The 15930-nt window shown below is 43.3% G+C and overlaps 1 protein-coding gene and 1 pseudogene across 5 annotated transcripts in view; both read left to right on the plus strand.

The window, feature by feature from the left end:
- ATP11C (ATPase phospholipid transporting 11C (ATP11C blood group)) overlaps positions 1–15930 on the plus strand; it is a 186738-nt gene that overhangs the window by 21742 nt on the left and 149066 nt on the right. The window lies entirely within an intron of this gene.
- Positions 7037–7652, plus strand: LOC309855706 (large ribosomal subunit protein uL11 pseudogene; annotated as a pseudogene). The gene has a single exon. The product of its transcript is annotated as a large ribosomal subunit protein uL11 pseudogene (transcript).

Consider the following 15930-nt stretch of genomic DNA (forward strand, 5'->3'; position numbering starts at 1 on the left):
AGCTGCTCTTGGGTTGTCATATCACTATTTTTATTGGGTTGATTATCTTTTTCAGACTGAATTATAATTATGAATCCTTTTTAAAAAGATTTTATTTATTCATGTGAGAGAGAGAGAGAGGCAGAGGGAGAAGCAGACTCCCCATACCAATAGGAGTCGTTTCAAATTCCAAATGCCAAAGCATACCAATAGGAGTCGTTTCAAATTCCACCTGGATTTTAGCAGCTAAAAACTCATAGTGGAAAGGAGGAATGATATTCCTTCTAACACTTAAAAGTGTGCAAGGATGTGCATTAGTTTATATCTCCATAAATAGAACCTTATATTGTTGTCAGGCTGGTAGCCAAGGACAGTTGAAGACTGCGTTTATGGAGAGCTACATATGCTCTAACTCATGTCTGCCTCAAAATATTTAAAAACAAACACTCGGTCATCTTTTTTTTTTTAAGATTTTATTTATTTATTTGACAGAGTTCACAAGTAGGCAGAGAGGCAGGCAAAGAGAGAGAGAGGAGGAAGCAGGCTCCTTCCTGGGCAGAGAGCCCAATGTGGGGCTCGATCCCAGGACCCTGAGACCATGACCTGAGCCGAAGGCAGAGGCTTAACCCACTGAGCCACCCAGGCGCCCCACACTTGGTCATCTTTAGTGCATTCATTCATTTACCCCTTTATTGACTTCTGACCAGCCCAGTACTATGCTAAGCACCAGGAACCGAATGGTGAATAAAAACGGAAGTGGTCTGTTGTCTTTTTGGCACTTATAACCTAATTTACAGTTTAGAAATAAGCCAGCAACTATTATACTTGCTCATTTTCATAAGTTATGAGTAAAATGAATAGAAACAGAAATAGGGTCTTTTTTTTCATAAGAGTAGCCAGCAAGTTCCGCCTGCGGAGATAACATTTAAACAGATAACTGCAGGAATGAGGGACTACTTGCAAACGGGCCTGGGAGTAGACACTGGAACCAGCTTGTTCAGAGGCCCCGAGATGGGCAAGAGCCTGGCAAGTGGGGAAACTGAAAGGAGGCTCATAGGGTAAAAGGACATACTCAGTGGCGGAGTAGGGACGTGGAAGCGAATGAGGTGTAAGAACTTCTGGGGCACTGTCTTGGGAGCAGTTTGAATCTTGTAATCTGGACTTCTTAAAGCCATGTTTGTGACTGGGAGATGTGGAGGGGTAATGACAGTGAAGTCTGTTTAATAAACAATTCACAAATATGTATTGAGTACTCTTAAGTGTCAGGCACTATTCTACTAGCTCGTGATGAACTGGTGAGCAAGACAAAAACGTCTGTCCCCATGGACCTTACATTTTAAAAAAAATTTTTATGTAATCTCTACCCCCACTGTGTGGGGCTCAAACTCACGACCCCAAGATCAAGAGTCGCGTGCTCTACCAACTGAGCCAGCCCTGTGCCCCTGACCTTACGTTTTAATGTAGGAGGGTGTTGTTAGGGCAAAGGGTAAACTGATATAACAGCTCCAAAATGCAATGGCCAGAAAAGGTAGGCGTTTGCTTCTCTGGCGTAACAGCCCAGAGCAAAGACACAGCTGTTCTGTGTGGTCACTCAGGGTCCCAGGCTAATGGGGCAGTTTTGCCTTCCTCAGCAGTTGAAGGAAACGGGGGGTTCAGTGCAAACTTCTTTATGAAAATGACCAGTGAAGTTTCTCACATCACTATTACACACATACCCTTTGGAGAAGTCTTTTTTTTTTTTCTTAAGACTTTATTTATTTATTTGACAGAGAGAGAGAGAGATCACAAGTAGGCAGAGACAGAGGGAAGCAGGCTCCCTGCTGAGCAGAGAGCCCATTGTGGGGCTTGATCCCAGGACCCTGAGATCATGACCTGAGCTGAAGGCAGAGGCTTAACCCACTGAGCCACCCAGGCGCCCCTGGAGAAGTCTTTCATGCAGTCCACCCCCACTGCAAGGGAGACACGAAATGTAGTTTCTAGCTGAAAACCCAGGAGCTCAGGAAGAATGGAAGAACAGATTTGGGAGGAGAAGACAATCGGTAGACAGGGAAACAGACAGTAAACAAGATAAATGAAGGAGTATCTTGTGTGCAGGGGATGAGTGGTGAAGGGAAAATGAAGCAGGGAAGGGAAAAATAGAAAGGATCAGGTGGCAGAGGTCGCACTCTGTCACAGGGTGACAAAGGAAAAGCCTCGCCTAGGAGGTGTCATTGAAAAAGCCCTGAATGAAGTCTGAGCAAGAAATAACCATTCTGAGTTGTTATAAAGCCTGCTACCGCAATGCGGGGCTGGTTTTAATATGCTTGGATCTTAGACCTTATCTGAAAGAGTGCAAAGGCACCGTTTGGCCAGTTTCATTTACAGCAAGTGATGCAAGAGGATCTTAACCAACGAATGCTGGATTGACGGATTATAATGCTACGACCCGCACCGGGGCATTGGTCACCCATTTTGGATTACAGGATTTTGTCTTAACTCTTCAAAAGATGTAAGCTTAGCTCCCTGAGAAGGAAGGCAGGAAGATCCCTTTGCAACACTCTGACAGGTCAGAAGAGTTGCACATACTTGTTTTAGGGGGGTTTTTCACGGAGGGGGTGTGTGTGATTTTTTTTTTTTCCTAAGAGTAAGAATTATTTATGACCTGAGCCTGCTGTGGAACTCTCATTAATTTTGGTCAGTTGTTGTCAGTGCTGTTTTTAAGGATGTGGTGACCTGAAAAAGAATGGAAGTATTTTTCTTGTCCACCCCCCACCCCCGCCTTGGTCACGCCAAGGTTGTTTAGTTGTTCTTCCAGAAAGCAATGCTCTTTACTGTGTTCTTTCATTATATGCCAGCGCTGATTTAAGTATATTTCAATGTAAAATACATTATGAGCCTCCTTTCTGTTCCTGTGCACCATTTTTTTTTAAGATTTTATTTATTTATCAGAGAGAGAGGGGGAGAGAGCGAGCACAGGCAGTCAGAATGGCAGGCAGAGGCAGAGGGAGAAGCAGGCTCCCTGCCGAGCAAGGAGCCCGATGTGGGACTCGATCCCAGGACGCTGGGATCATGACTTGAGCCGAAGGCAGCTGCTTAACCAACTGAGCCACCCAGGCGTCCCCCTGTGCACCATTTTTAAAGGAGAACCCATTTGGTTAACGGAACAAAAGAAAAGGATTTCCTATTTTTTCTCCAATCCCCTTCCTCCAGCATCTCTAGATTTCAGTACATAGATTGTGGAATCTCTTATCTTAGTAATCACTATCTTTCGTTAGAGAACTTACAGTTTAGAAAGAGGATAAGCTACATAGACTATGAAACAAAGATACGAGGCAGAAAGTGATACATGCCATACAAAAACGTAAAAACTCAGTGCTCTTCTAAATGCAAGGGGGTAACCCTGTCAGTCTTTGCTTCCACAATAGTGAAAGGAGACAATGACGTTCACTTTGAGCTTAATATAGAAGGCTGTCAAAAGGAATTTTCCCGTCTTGGAAAAGTGAAGCATCTGTTCTCTCATCCGACTGTTTATTTTTGTGAGTTGTCTTCCTAGGCACAGAGAAAAACGCAAGTCAGTTCGGAAAAGCACTCGTCACTTCACAGCTCACTCTGCGCTCCTAGAAGTGATCCTTGCCTCTTTCCTTCTCTCCCTCATTCCATCTTACCATTCCAGCGTTATGCCTCCTGAGTATTTTTTGGATCCACTCTTGCCACTCTTAACCCATCTCTGCAAAGCAGCTAGACTGGTTTTTTTAAAAGTTAAAGTCCTTTTCATGCTGACGTTCCCTCGTTCCCTCGAGGCTCCCCTCCCGCTTAGGGTTAGATTTAAACTTCTTATCAGGCCTGCCAGGCTCTGCCTGCCTCTGCCGCATCTCCGACCTCTGACCCCTCCCTTGTGCATCGCAGTCACGCTGGCCTTCCCTCGTGGTTCTGTCCTCCTCCTGCTGCGTACTGCCTGCACTGCGTAGACCTGCCTGCACTGTGTGGAAACGTCTCCCCAAAGACCCCATTTGTATTCTTCCTTCAGAACTAAGCTCAAGCATCACTTCCTAAAGGAAGCCTTTCCTTACGAGGTCACGCCACCCAGTCTCACAGGGTCACAGAGCCCCTTGTACTTCTCTGTAGTAGGTCTCTCTGCAGTTGTGATTAAGAATGAGGCTTGGTGGGGCGCCTGGGTGGCTCAGTGGGTTAAAGCCTCTGCCTTCGGCTCAAGTCCTGATCCCAGGGTCCTAGGATAGAACCCCGCATTGGGCTCTCTGCTTAGCAGTGAGCCTGCTTCCTCCTCTCTCTCTGCCTGCTTCTCTGCCTATTAGTGTATAACACTCTCTGTCAAATAAATCAATAAAACCTAAAAAAAAAAAAAAGAATGAGACTTGGATCCCCCTGTAGAACCAGATCTCAGAGGGTATGTGTGCAGTTCGCTGCTCTATGTCTAGAATCAGTGTCTCAGGTAGTTCCGGGCACTGGAGTAAACGCTCAGAAAATACTTGTTGCTAAAGAAAAAGAGCAGAAAATTCCCATATCACTTAAATTTGGTTTTGGATTTGATGTAGGATCAGAGGTTTTCTAATGTTGGACTGTTGACAAAAGACCAGCATCAACTCGCTCAGGGAGCTGTCCGAGATGCAATTGTGAGGCCTCTGATTCAGACCTACTGCGTCACAGCTTCGGGGGGGGGGGGGGATGCATGGCACCGTGTGGCTCAGCAAACCCTCCAGGTGATGCTCATGCATAACCATGTTTGTGAGCCGGTGTTCTATAAATACAGTGACTGAAGACTGACGCCGGCTAACAAAATGGAAGTGCTGTTGGGGCGCCTGGGTGGCTCAGTGGGTTAAAGCCTCTGCCTTCGGCTCAGGTCGTGGTGTCGGGATCCTGGGATCGAGCCCCACAACAGGGTCTCTGCTTGGCGGGGAGCCTGCGTCCCCCTCTCTCTCTCCCTCTCTGCCTACTTGTGATCTCTGTCTGTCAAATAAAGAAATAAAATCTTTAAAAAAAAATGGAAGTGCTGTTTTAAACCAATTTTGAAATTAAGTTACATTGTTTCTGTCCAGCAATAGGCCATAAACTACTTTTTGCAGCTGCCTCCACCCCCAACCATTTTATCAGTTGATGTCTTCAGAGGTCCACTGAAATGTAAACAAGGCCGACTTGATCAGTCAACCCAAACCCGGACTTTAAAAATTACAAAGTTATTTTCCAGGCTTCACCTCTCTGACTCTTATCTCATGCCATCCAAATCCGGGAAATGATCATAAAAATGGTAATGCCCAGGATTCCCCTGTTGGAGCTCTGTTTTTGAAATTGTTTTAGGGGCATCAGGGTGACTCAGTTTTTAAGTGTCTGCCTTCGGCTCAGGTCATGATCTCAGGGTTCTGGGATCGAGACCCGCATCAGGCTCCCTGCTCAGCAGGAAGCTTGCTTCTTCCTCTTCCACTCCCCCTGCTTGTGTCCCTTCTGTCGCTGTCTCTCTCTGTCTCTCTGTCAAACAAATAAAACCTTTTAAAAAATTTGAAATTGTTTTAATGTTTACTATACAGAGTGAAAAGTATTTTTTGCTAACGCGTAGGATGTTGTCGTTTCTAGACTTGTATCTAAAGCATTTTGAAGTATTAGCAAGGTTTGGATGTGTATACTCTTGGCTATGTTTAGATTCTGGAGCTGTGCTACACCATCAAACTGCTGATAGATTGCATTGTTAAAGGTCACTCAGCCTTGGTTTTGCTTTTGACTTTTTTTTTTTTTTAAGATTTTACTTACTTGAGAGAGAGAGAAAGAGAGAGCACCAGCAGGGGAGAAGCAGACTCCCATTTGACCTCCCGGACCCTGAGATCAGGACCTGAGCCAAAGGCAGACACTTAACCCACTGAGCCACCCAGGTGCCTCTTGTATTTGACTTTAAATTTGCTCCTTATTTGACCCCAAGCCACTGTTTTGACAAAACCCTTCCCACCTGGTGACTCTTAGGGGACCTGTAGGAAGTTAATTGCAGGGTTTTTTTCCTCACATGGCAGGTGCCCAAGAGACTTTGTTTCTTTTTTTCGTAATTGGTTAGAAGCACAGGATTTGAATGGGGTTGGGAGAGATAACCAAGAAAAGATTTTTAAATATTTTTGAAAACTTTTACTTTTAGAATAGTTGTAGATTTACAGACGTTGCTTAGATAGTAGAGTTTTCATATATCCCACATGCAATTTCCTGTATTACTAACATCTTACACTAGTAATGTACAGTTTGTCACAGTTAATGAACCAGTATGGATAAATTATTAACTAAAGCCCATACTTTATATTTCCTCAGTTTTCCATTAATCTCATCTTGCTGTTCTGGGATACTCTCCAGGGTACCACATCTCCTTTAGTTACCGTGACGCCTCGCGGCTGTGACCCTTTTCTTAGATTTCCCTTGGTTTAGATGATGTTGACAGGTTTGAGCAGTACTGGTCAGGTATTTTATACTATGTCCGTCTACTAGGATGTGACTGTTTTCTTTATGATTAGACTGGGGCTGTTGAGCTTTAGAGGAAGATTGGAGAGGTGAAGTGCCATTTTCATCACACCATAACAACAGTACATATCCTCAGCATAATCACTGTTGGTGTTGACCTTAATCACTTGTCTAGAGCAATGTTTACCAGGTTCCACCACTGTAAAGCTACTATTTTTTCTCCTTTCAATACTAAACTCTTTAGAGTTTAGTGTCTTCACACTAAGTATATTCTGAGAGATTTTTTTTTAAAAAAGATTATTTATTTGAGATTGAAAGCATGATCTGGAGGGGCAGAGAATCTCAAACAGATTCCCTGTTGAGTGCAGAGCCATATTTGGGGGACGCAGGGCACATGGGGCTCTATCTCACGACCCTGAGGTCATGACCTGCCCTGAAACCAAGAGCCCACCATTTAACCAAGTGTGTCACCTGGGTGCCCCCTAACAGATTTTTTTTTTTTTAAAGTAAACTCTTTCCCCCAACGTGGGGCTCGAACTCATTACCCTGAGATCAAGGGTCACATGCTGTACTGACTGAGCCAGTCAGGCGCCCCTAAGAGATTGTTTTTTAAATGTGAGATTCCAGCTTTTGGCTTTCGGCTAGGAGGAGGCAAAGGTATAACTGCCTTGGGTCATCCCAAAACCAGGTTCATCCAACACCAGCCACCTCCGCCATGCAGCCTAAGTTCGACCTCAAAGAGATCCAAGTCGTGCTTCTGAGGTGCATCAGTGGTGAAGTTGGTGCCACATCTGCGCTGGCCCTGAAGATCATCTCACTGGGTCTTTCTCCATAAAAGGCTGGTGATGGCATTGTCAAGGCGACTGGTGATAGGAGGGATCTAAGGATTGCCGTGAAACTGACCATTCAGAACAGACAGGCCCAGATTGAAGTGGTACCTTCTGCCTCTTCGCTGATTATCAAAGCCCTCAAGGAACCACCAAGAGACAGAAAGAAGCAGAAATAAAGCACAGTAGAAATATCATTTTTAATGAGATTGTCAATATTGCTTGCCAGATGTGACATCGATCTTTAGCCAGAGAACTTTCTGGAACCATTAGAGAGATTCTGGGGACTGCCCAGTCTGTGGGCTGTAATGTTGATGGCTGCCACAGTTATGACATCATAGATGACGTCAACAGTGGTGCAGTGGAATGCCCAGCTAGTTAACTACAAAGGGACGTATTTCAATAAAGGATCATTTGACAACCAGTGGGGAAAAATGTGAGATTCCAGATAACATCTTTCTTACTGAGTGGAACCTCCTCTGTTATTTTGTGGTATCTGTTATCTTCCTTTAAGTTTTACTTCAGTCAGAGACAGGTATATGCAACTGACAAATTTCAAATGACAAATTTGAATCCAGTTCAAATAGTGAAGTGTATTCGGTTAGTGACGGGATGTGAAATTAATGCCTGCTTGTGTGAATATTTGTGCTGGGGACAGTTCATGTGTTTTGCAGATGTTGCCGTGTCCAGCTGTTGCCCACATCCACTCTCATTCCTCAACCTCCAAGCCTTGTTGTTTGCCTGTATCTATGCCTAGAATTCAACTGGCGGCTAGCTAAAAAACCACTGTGAAAACACTTAGGTAGATAGAGTGGCCCAGGATTTGTTTGCTTGGCAGGAACTCACTTGCTAAAATGGCCTTTAATATGTTTGTGCCTCTCTACCATGCTTCTTTTGCCAGAATAGATGCAACTCTAAAGATTTTCTTGTCTTCCTAACTCCTTGTTTAATATCTCATAGCAGTGACTGAGCTATTGATCTCAAGGGCTAATAACAACCCTGCGTGTGCTTTTTGCAAGTTCCGATATTTTAAGAACTAACAGAGCTTTGAAAAAGAACATTGCTTTCCTTCACAGAAACACAACGATTCTTCAAACCAAATAATATACAGCATGTGTCATAAAGTTTGTTTCTAGAAATCACTAGATTCAGAGGGAGCAAAGGATGACAGAGAAGGAGTTGAGGCAAGTGATGACACTTGCTCGAAGTCGGATGATCCAGGGTCAGCTACCTGGGACCATGGCCTGCAGCAGCCCCACTCCCTAGTTCCCCCACGCAGCCCAAATTCACGTTCTTGGCTTCTGACAGACACTTAAAGCACTTCTCAGGAAGATGGTTCCAGAAGGAAAGGCACACAGAAAGCAAACAATTAGCTTTTTGCTGAAGTGAACCTTTAGTACATTATTAATAGTTTGGGGGTTCTAGTTTGGCTCCTCAGTAGAGGAAATAATGAGTAGCATGTCTCATTATGATTAGATCTATCTCATTTAACTGAAAACAACACATATCCCATAAGACAAATAGAAAAAATTGGGAATTATTTTTTCTTTCTTTCTTTGCCTCATGTATTTATTAATGTAAGTTCTGGCTAATAGGGTCTAAGAGGACTCCCTGAATTTGAGACAGAACCAAAAAGGGAGAGCTAAAGAGAATTTAGGTTTACCCTCTTTTTTTTTTTTAAAGATTTTATTTATTTATTTGACAGAGAGAGAGATCACAAGTAGACAGAGAGGCAGGCAGAGAGAGAGAGAGGGAAGCAGGCTCCCTCCTGATCAGAGAGCCTGATGTGGGACTCAATCCCAGGACCCTGAGTTCGTGACCTGAGCCGAAGACAGAGCCTTAACCCACTGAGCCACCCAGGCGCCCAAGAATCATTTTTTTAAAAAGATTTTATTTGACAGAGAGCACAAGCAGGGGAGCACAGGCAGAGGCTGAGGGAGAAACAGGCTCCTCCCTGAGCAGAGAGCCCTGTGTAGGACTCAATCCCAGGACCCTGGGATCATGACCTGAGCCGAAGGCAGGCGCTTAACCCACTGAACCACCCAGACACCCCTCCAGTACTCATTTTCAAAATTTGTTTTTAACTCCGTTAGTAAACTTTTTATTTTAGAGTAGTTTTAGATTTACAGGAAATTTGCAAAGATGGTACAGGCAGTTCTCATTTACGCCCCACACCTAGTTTCCCGGTATCTCACATCAGTTAGAACAGTATGTTTGTCGCAGTTAATGAACCAATATTGATATTATCTCAAGTCCATACTTTGTTCTCATCTCTTTAGCCTGTGCCTAATATCCTTTCTCTGTTCCAGGATCACCTCTATGATACCATATTATATGTAATCAGCACAACTGCTTAGGCTCCTGTCGGCTGTGACAGTTTCTCACACTTCCCTTGGTTTTGATGTCATTGACAGTTTGAAGAGTCCTGATTAGGGATTTTGTAGAATATCCCTCAGTTAAGGTTTGTCTGATGTTTCCCTCAAGGTAAGATGTGGGTTATGGCTGGTCTCATTGCATCTTATCTACCATGTATAGTATCAGTATGACTTAACTCTGACAGTATGAACTTGATCACCGGGCTGGGATAGTATTTGTCAAGTTTCTTCACTGTCAAGTAACTCTTTTTTTTTTAAGATTTTATTCATTTATTTGACAGACAGGGATCACAAGTAGGCAGAGAGGCAGGAAGAAAGAGAGGTGGGGGGAAGCAGGCTCCCTGCTGAGCAGAGAGCCCAACACGGGGTTGATCAGGGGATCATGACCTAAGCCGAAGGCAGACGCTTAACCTACTGAGCCACTCAGGCACCCCAGGTTACTCCTTTTTCAATAGAGATTTTTATTGATTTTCTTACCTCTGTGATTCTGGAAATGAATGTGGTTCATTTCACTTATTTATTCAACAGAAGTTATTGTGCGTTAAAGAAAATGTGTTTTTAGGTGAATTTTAGGGGTTTTTTTATTCAAGGCCTACTCATTGGAGGAATAAACCATACATAAGGAACAGCCTATACTTTGTAGGTAACAAAAGGTGGTCAAGATTAAGTTTTTGGTGGGCCGTGTATATTTGTTTAGCTTTTCTAAATATGACAAGTTTTTCAACAAAATTCTATTTGATTACAGTTGAATATTGTTAAATAATTTAAGTCACGGTCTTCAAATGTTATAGCAATTCAATTATTCATGATTTGCCAGTTATTAGACTTCCTCACCTTCTCTTTTCATTTATTTTATATTCAGAAGTAACAGTGAAAAGTATTCCTGTAAATGAGACCCTTTCTATCTCCCTAGCTTTTCACATAAATATAAAGGAGTATATAGATATTAGGGATCAAACAACCTCCTGCTTATTTACGTTTCTTCAAATTCTAGTCATAGTAACAGATGAAGATCAGAAAGTACCAGGAAAAGAAGTCACCAGCACATCTTGTGTTGAAATTTGTTAGGGAGTGTCAATATCAAGGAATGAGTGTGTCACGCAGCAGATGAGCCTCTAGGATGAATTTGATTAATTCTCCAAAGCAGCAAAATCTCATAATCAGATGGTGTTGCTTGAGGCTTTCTCTTGCTTTCGAGTTGGATAATCTGAATTGTGTAACCTCTAGTGGATTTCCATTCTGTCAGTGTATCAGAGAATGTCTGTGCAGATGGAAAAAGATTTTATGTTGGGCCATGTGTGAGCTCAGTGGGAAGGGTTAAAAATTACAAGTGAACGCACTTAACTCAATTCTGCTTCCTGATGACTGGTGTCTCTACCAGATTTGTTGACATGGCAAACATGGAAGGAGCAAAGGCATCTGGGTTGTAAGGCGGGCTCTGCCACTAGTTCGTTGTGTAATTTTGTGTAAGTCTGTGCTTCAGAATGGGAAATAGGAGTAGCAATATGGGCTACTATTATATGTTATCAATTATACGTTCATGAACATCCATGACTATGATATGGTACATTAGGAAAAAAGTGTAGTGGGAATCTGATCTTCCCAATAAATGTTGTATATGCAGTTGGGGGCATGGGTCTTCACCAAGGAACTGATGCCTAGTAGTTATTTTTTTCTAGGTATAGCCACAAATATAATAATGAATAGATTAATGAGTAATAGCTATAGGCCATAGAGCTTTTTAAGAAATGTATTCTGGATTAGGGAAGTGTGGTGGTGGGTGGAAAAAATAGAGAAGAGATCTCCATAATCAAAATTCTGTATTACTCTTTCTCGCTCTTTCCCATGTGACACACTGTTTCATTGGTATTCTTTCTGCCCATGGCCTTGCCTCATGCTGTCTGGCGTTGGGAGGACGTGAGCCCTGATGACTTTCGTGTCTTCACAGCTCTCCAATGGACAGAGTTGAGACAGCTCAGCTCTGAACCAGGCTTTGGGCCCCAGCCAGTGGTGAGCTGGGGAGAATTTCAGGAACCTTAAGTTGCTTAGCTCAGCAGGTCAGCGTGTCGCCTAGTCTCATTCTGACTTTGTGTGCTTAGGTTTTTGTAAGACTTCTCTTGGTTAGTTCCTTGTGATTAAGACTGGATTTGTATTTCTGTGCCAGACACTGGGCCCTGTTCTATTTCACTCCTGTGAAGTCCTTACCTGGTTACAGTGCTTGGTACCCCAGGGTAGGAATATGCTTTCTTTTAGCCAGGCCTTTTGGACACTTGAGCTTTGCCTAGACCCATGCCTGTCATTGGGACTTTGCTGACCATAGGTAGTGATGTTGATGCTAATTGTTTTTTTTTTTAAGATTTTATTTTATTTGACAGAGATCACAAGTAGGCAGAGGCAGGCAGAGAAAGAGAGGAGGAAGCAGGCTCCCTGCCGAGCAGAGAGTCCGTATGGGGCTCAATCCCAGGACCCTGGGATCATGACCCAAGCCGAAGGCAGAGGCTTTAACCCCCTGAGCCACCCTGGTGCCCCATGACTAATTTTTTTTTTTTTACCAGATTTTCCCTGTTGTCATCTGTCTGCTTTCTCCCTTGCTCAGTATCCTGGTGCTCCCTGCTCACCTCTGTGGACCTCTGCCTATTGCTGCCTACTCTCCTTTTCTAATTATGCACTCTTGCCTACTTCAGTTTCCTTCTAGATCTTCTGGGGTTTACACTCTGAGTACCTGATAATCCCTTCCTCTAATATGGAGGGGCCTGATGTATACCACACTTCTTGCCTTCAGAAGCTTAATTATGACAATAAGTTGTTTTCTTTCTCTAGGGCCTTCATAAAAAAATTTGTCAGCTTTTATTTCATTTTATTTTAGTTTAAGATTATTACTTATGTTGCGAGAGAAACGAGTTGGAGGGAAGTGCAGAGGGAGAGGGAGAAGTGGACTCCCTGCTGAACCAGGAGCCCAAGATCATGACCTTGAGCCAAAACGGACATTTAGCTGACTGAGCCACCCAGGCTTTTCCCAAAAATCTGTCAGCTTTTAGCTGTTTTAATTATTTCCTGGTATTATAAACTCACCCCTTGACATTTTTCATGGGACCAATTTTTTAGCTTTCTTTAGGACATCTCACCTAGCCCCTTTTCAGCCTTTTGTTACTTTCACAAGGGAGTGGCCTTGAGTCCTAAAATCTACACATTGGAAGAGACTTCCAGAGATACCCAGTTTACTTTCCATGTAATAGGTAGCTTATCAACTTCCAAAATAACCCATCAGAGGCATTTTATAACAGCTCTCTTGTGGTTTTCTTGGGCCCGAGACTCACTTCATTCATTCATTCATTTACTCATTCATTCAGTCAGCCAAGGAAGTTACTAAACATCTCTTGTTAGCCAAGCACTAGAAGTGTGTGTGTTTGTGTGTGTTTATCACCATTCCTGTCCTTAGGGAAATGCTAATCTATTGGGAATAGAAAAATAATCAATCAACGATTGCTAGCTAGAGATGTACCATGGGTAGAATGGGTCATTTCTTCTGCATGACTGAAGGTTTGGTTTGTGAAGGGCCTCTTTCTGCTGCCTCAATTAACACCATCTTTCTGGTCCACCACCAGCTTTTCAACTACCAAAAAAAGAAAGATGGGGAATTCCTCGGCTTCCGCCTTCTGCCTCTGCCTATCCTTGACTTGCCCTTCTTGGAGTCATGTTTCTGAATGTAAATCTTGGTTTGTTACTCCTCTGTTAATAGGCTTCACACTGTCTCCCCTTTAAACTGACCTCTGACTCTTCGGCACAGTTCACAGAACCTCAGCCTTTCTGGTTCCTGCCCACCCGTCTTGTCTCATCAGACAGCATTTTCACCAGACTCTCAGTGCCCCAGAGCCTCGCGTGGTTTCCTGGCTTACCTTTCTGCCATACGTGCTGTTCCTGCTGCCTGGAATGACTGCCAGTCTTGTCTTCTTGGTGAACTCTGGGGCACTGAGAGCTGGTAGAAAATGGTGTACAGGGGCGCCTGGGTGGCTCAGTGGGTTAAGCCGCTGCCTTCGGCTCAGGTCATGATCTCAGGGTCCTGGGATCGAGTCCCGCATGGGGCTCTCTGCTCAGCAGGGAGCCTGCTTCCTCCTCTCTCTCTCTCTGTCTGCCTCTCCGACTACTTGTGATTTCTCTCTGTCAAATAAATAAATAAAATCTTTAAAAAAAAAAAAAGAAAAAATGGTGTACAAGGAGGAATAAATCAGAACTGTAGATCTCCCCTTCCACAAAGGTGCCCTCTGGCCTGTCGACTGCTGTTGGAGCCAGTACCACTGGTTCATGCCCACCAGCAGGTCGCAAGCTACCCTAGACCAGGAATTGAGCTATGTCTTCAGCCTTCCCACAGCCTGTGCCACAACGGGCAGCCAATAAGATGAACAGATGAGCGGAGGAATGAAGGCAAGTCTCCTGTAGTTTATTTTCCAGTTTAGGTCTGTCTTGGGCTCTGAGAATGCCACTTACAAGACTCCTACCACTGTTTTGACAAGAGCTCCCTGCAAACCCAGGACTTGCATGCCGCCTCATCCGCTGTTAGACACCTGCCAGAGACTGTCGCCGAAGAGCCTGCCAAACAGGGCTAAGGGCCCTTTTGGCGGTTTGGGGCAACCCTTCACCTTCTCACACCCTGCAGCCTTCGCTGCCAAGATAAGCTTCTACTGTGAGTCTAAAACATTCTAATCAAGACAAAAGAAATCGCATGGAATGAAAATGCTTCTTCCCTGCTCTTGGAAATCAGAATAGTTGTAAAATGAAGAAAATTAGTACTTTAACATTTCTCTCTCCTCAAGCAGTCGTTTCAAGTGAGTCATTGACAAACTCAAGCAATTGGTAAGGACAGTTAGTGACCATTTATCACCTTAAGTTGATTTGTTTCAAATAAATATCAGACGGGGTATTTTGATCCTAAGTAATGCATTTATCACCTTCCTACCTGAGCCCCTTTTTACAGAGCGCCATCAATGAGCCGTGAAAGAGACACACACAAAACTGTCACGATGCTGGTCAGTCTTCCATGTCTTTGTTCTGTTTTTCTGAGGCATTATTTGCATAGAGTGAAATTCACCCTTTGTAAGTATTTACAAATGTATAAATTTTGGCAAAATTCTATAGGTTGTGCCACCACTGGAATAAAGATAATAGAAGTTTCTGTCACCCAAAATACTCCCTCATGCTCCTTCATAGTTGACCCCCTCCCTATATGGCAAACTACTGCTCTTATTTCTGTCTCTATAATAGTTGTGTCATTTCTAGAATTTCATATAAATGGAATCAAAATGTGTAGTCGTTGAGATTGCTTATTTCACATAACATAATGCTACTTTTAAAAAGATTTTATTTATTTATTTAAACATTTTATTTATTTGATAGAGAGGGACACAGCGAGGGAGGGGACAGAAGCAGGGGGAGTGGGAGAGGGAGAAGCAGGCTCCCTCTGGAGCAGAGATCCCAACGTGGGGCTCGATCCCAGGACCCTGGGATCATGACCTGGGCTGAAGACAGATGCTTAATGGCCAAGCCACCCAGGCGTCCCTTATTTATTTTAGAGAATGAGTGAGTCTGAGTGAGGGGAGGGGCAGAGGGTATGAGAAGGTCCCAAGTAGATTCCCTGCTGAGCAAGGAGCCCAACAGGGGGCTTGATCCCATGACCCCGGAATCATGACTTGAGCTGAAATCAAGAGTGGGACGCTTAACCGACTGAGCCACCCACCCAGGTGCGCCTAACATAATGCTTTGGAGTTATCCATGTTGCATTTATTGTTGCGTTTATCCATAGTTAGCTGCCTTTTGTTACTGAGTAGAATTCCATTATATGAATATATCAAAATTTCTTTCTCCACTTACCATGGTGGATGTTGGGATAATTTAATTTTTTTATTATGAATGAAGTTGCTGTAAACATTTATATTCAGGTTTCTGTGCAGATACATGTCTTTATTTCTCTTAGGTAAATACCAAGGGATGCCTGGGTTTTAGAATAAGTGTGTTTTTAACTTTATAAGGAATTGCCAAACTGTACTCTTACTGATTCCTACCAGCAGTATGAGGTTCTAGTTGCTCCACATCCTTGACACCATTGTTACTGTCTTTTTCAATTTTAGACATTCTAGTAGATAGCTAGTGATATCTTTTTGTAATTTTATTCCACATTTTTTTCCCTAATGACTAATGATTTAGAGCAAGGGTCTATTAACTTTTTTTTAATTGGGTAATTTCTTAAAAATACAGTTTTAAGGGTTCTTTATATATTCTGGCTATCAGCCCTTTATCACATTTGTTTTCCAAATGTTTTTCCCAGTCTG

The sequence above is a fragment of the Mustela nivalis genome (assembly GCF_964662115.1).
Source record: "Mustela nivalis genome assembly, chromosome: X".
In the NCBI taxonomy this organism is placed as follows: Eukaryota; Metazoa; Chordata; class Mammalia; order Carnivora; family Mustelidae; genus Mustela; species Mustela nivalis.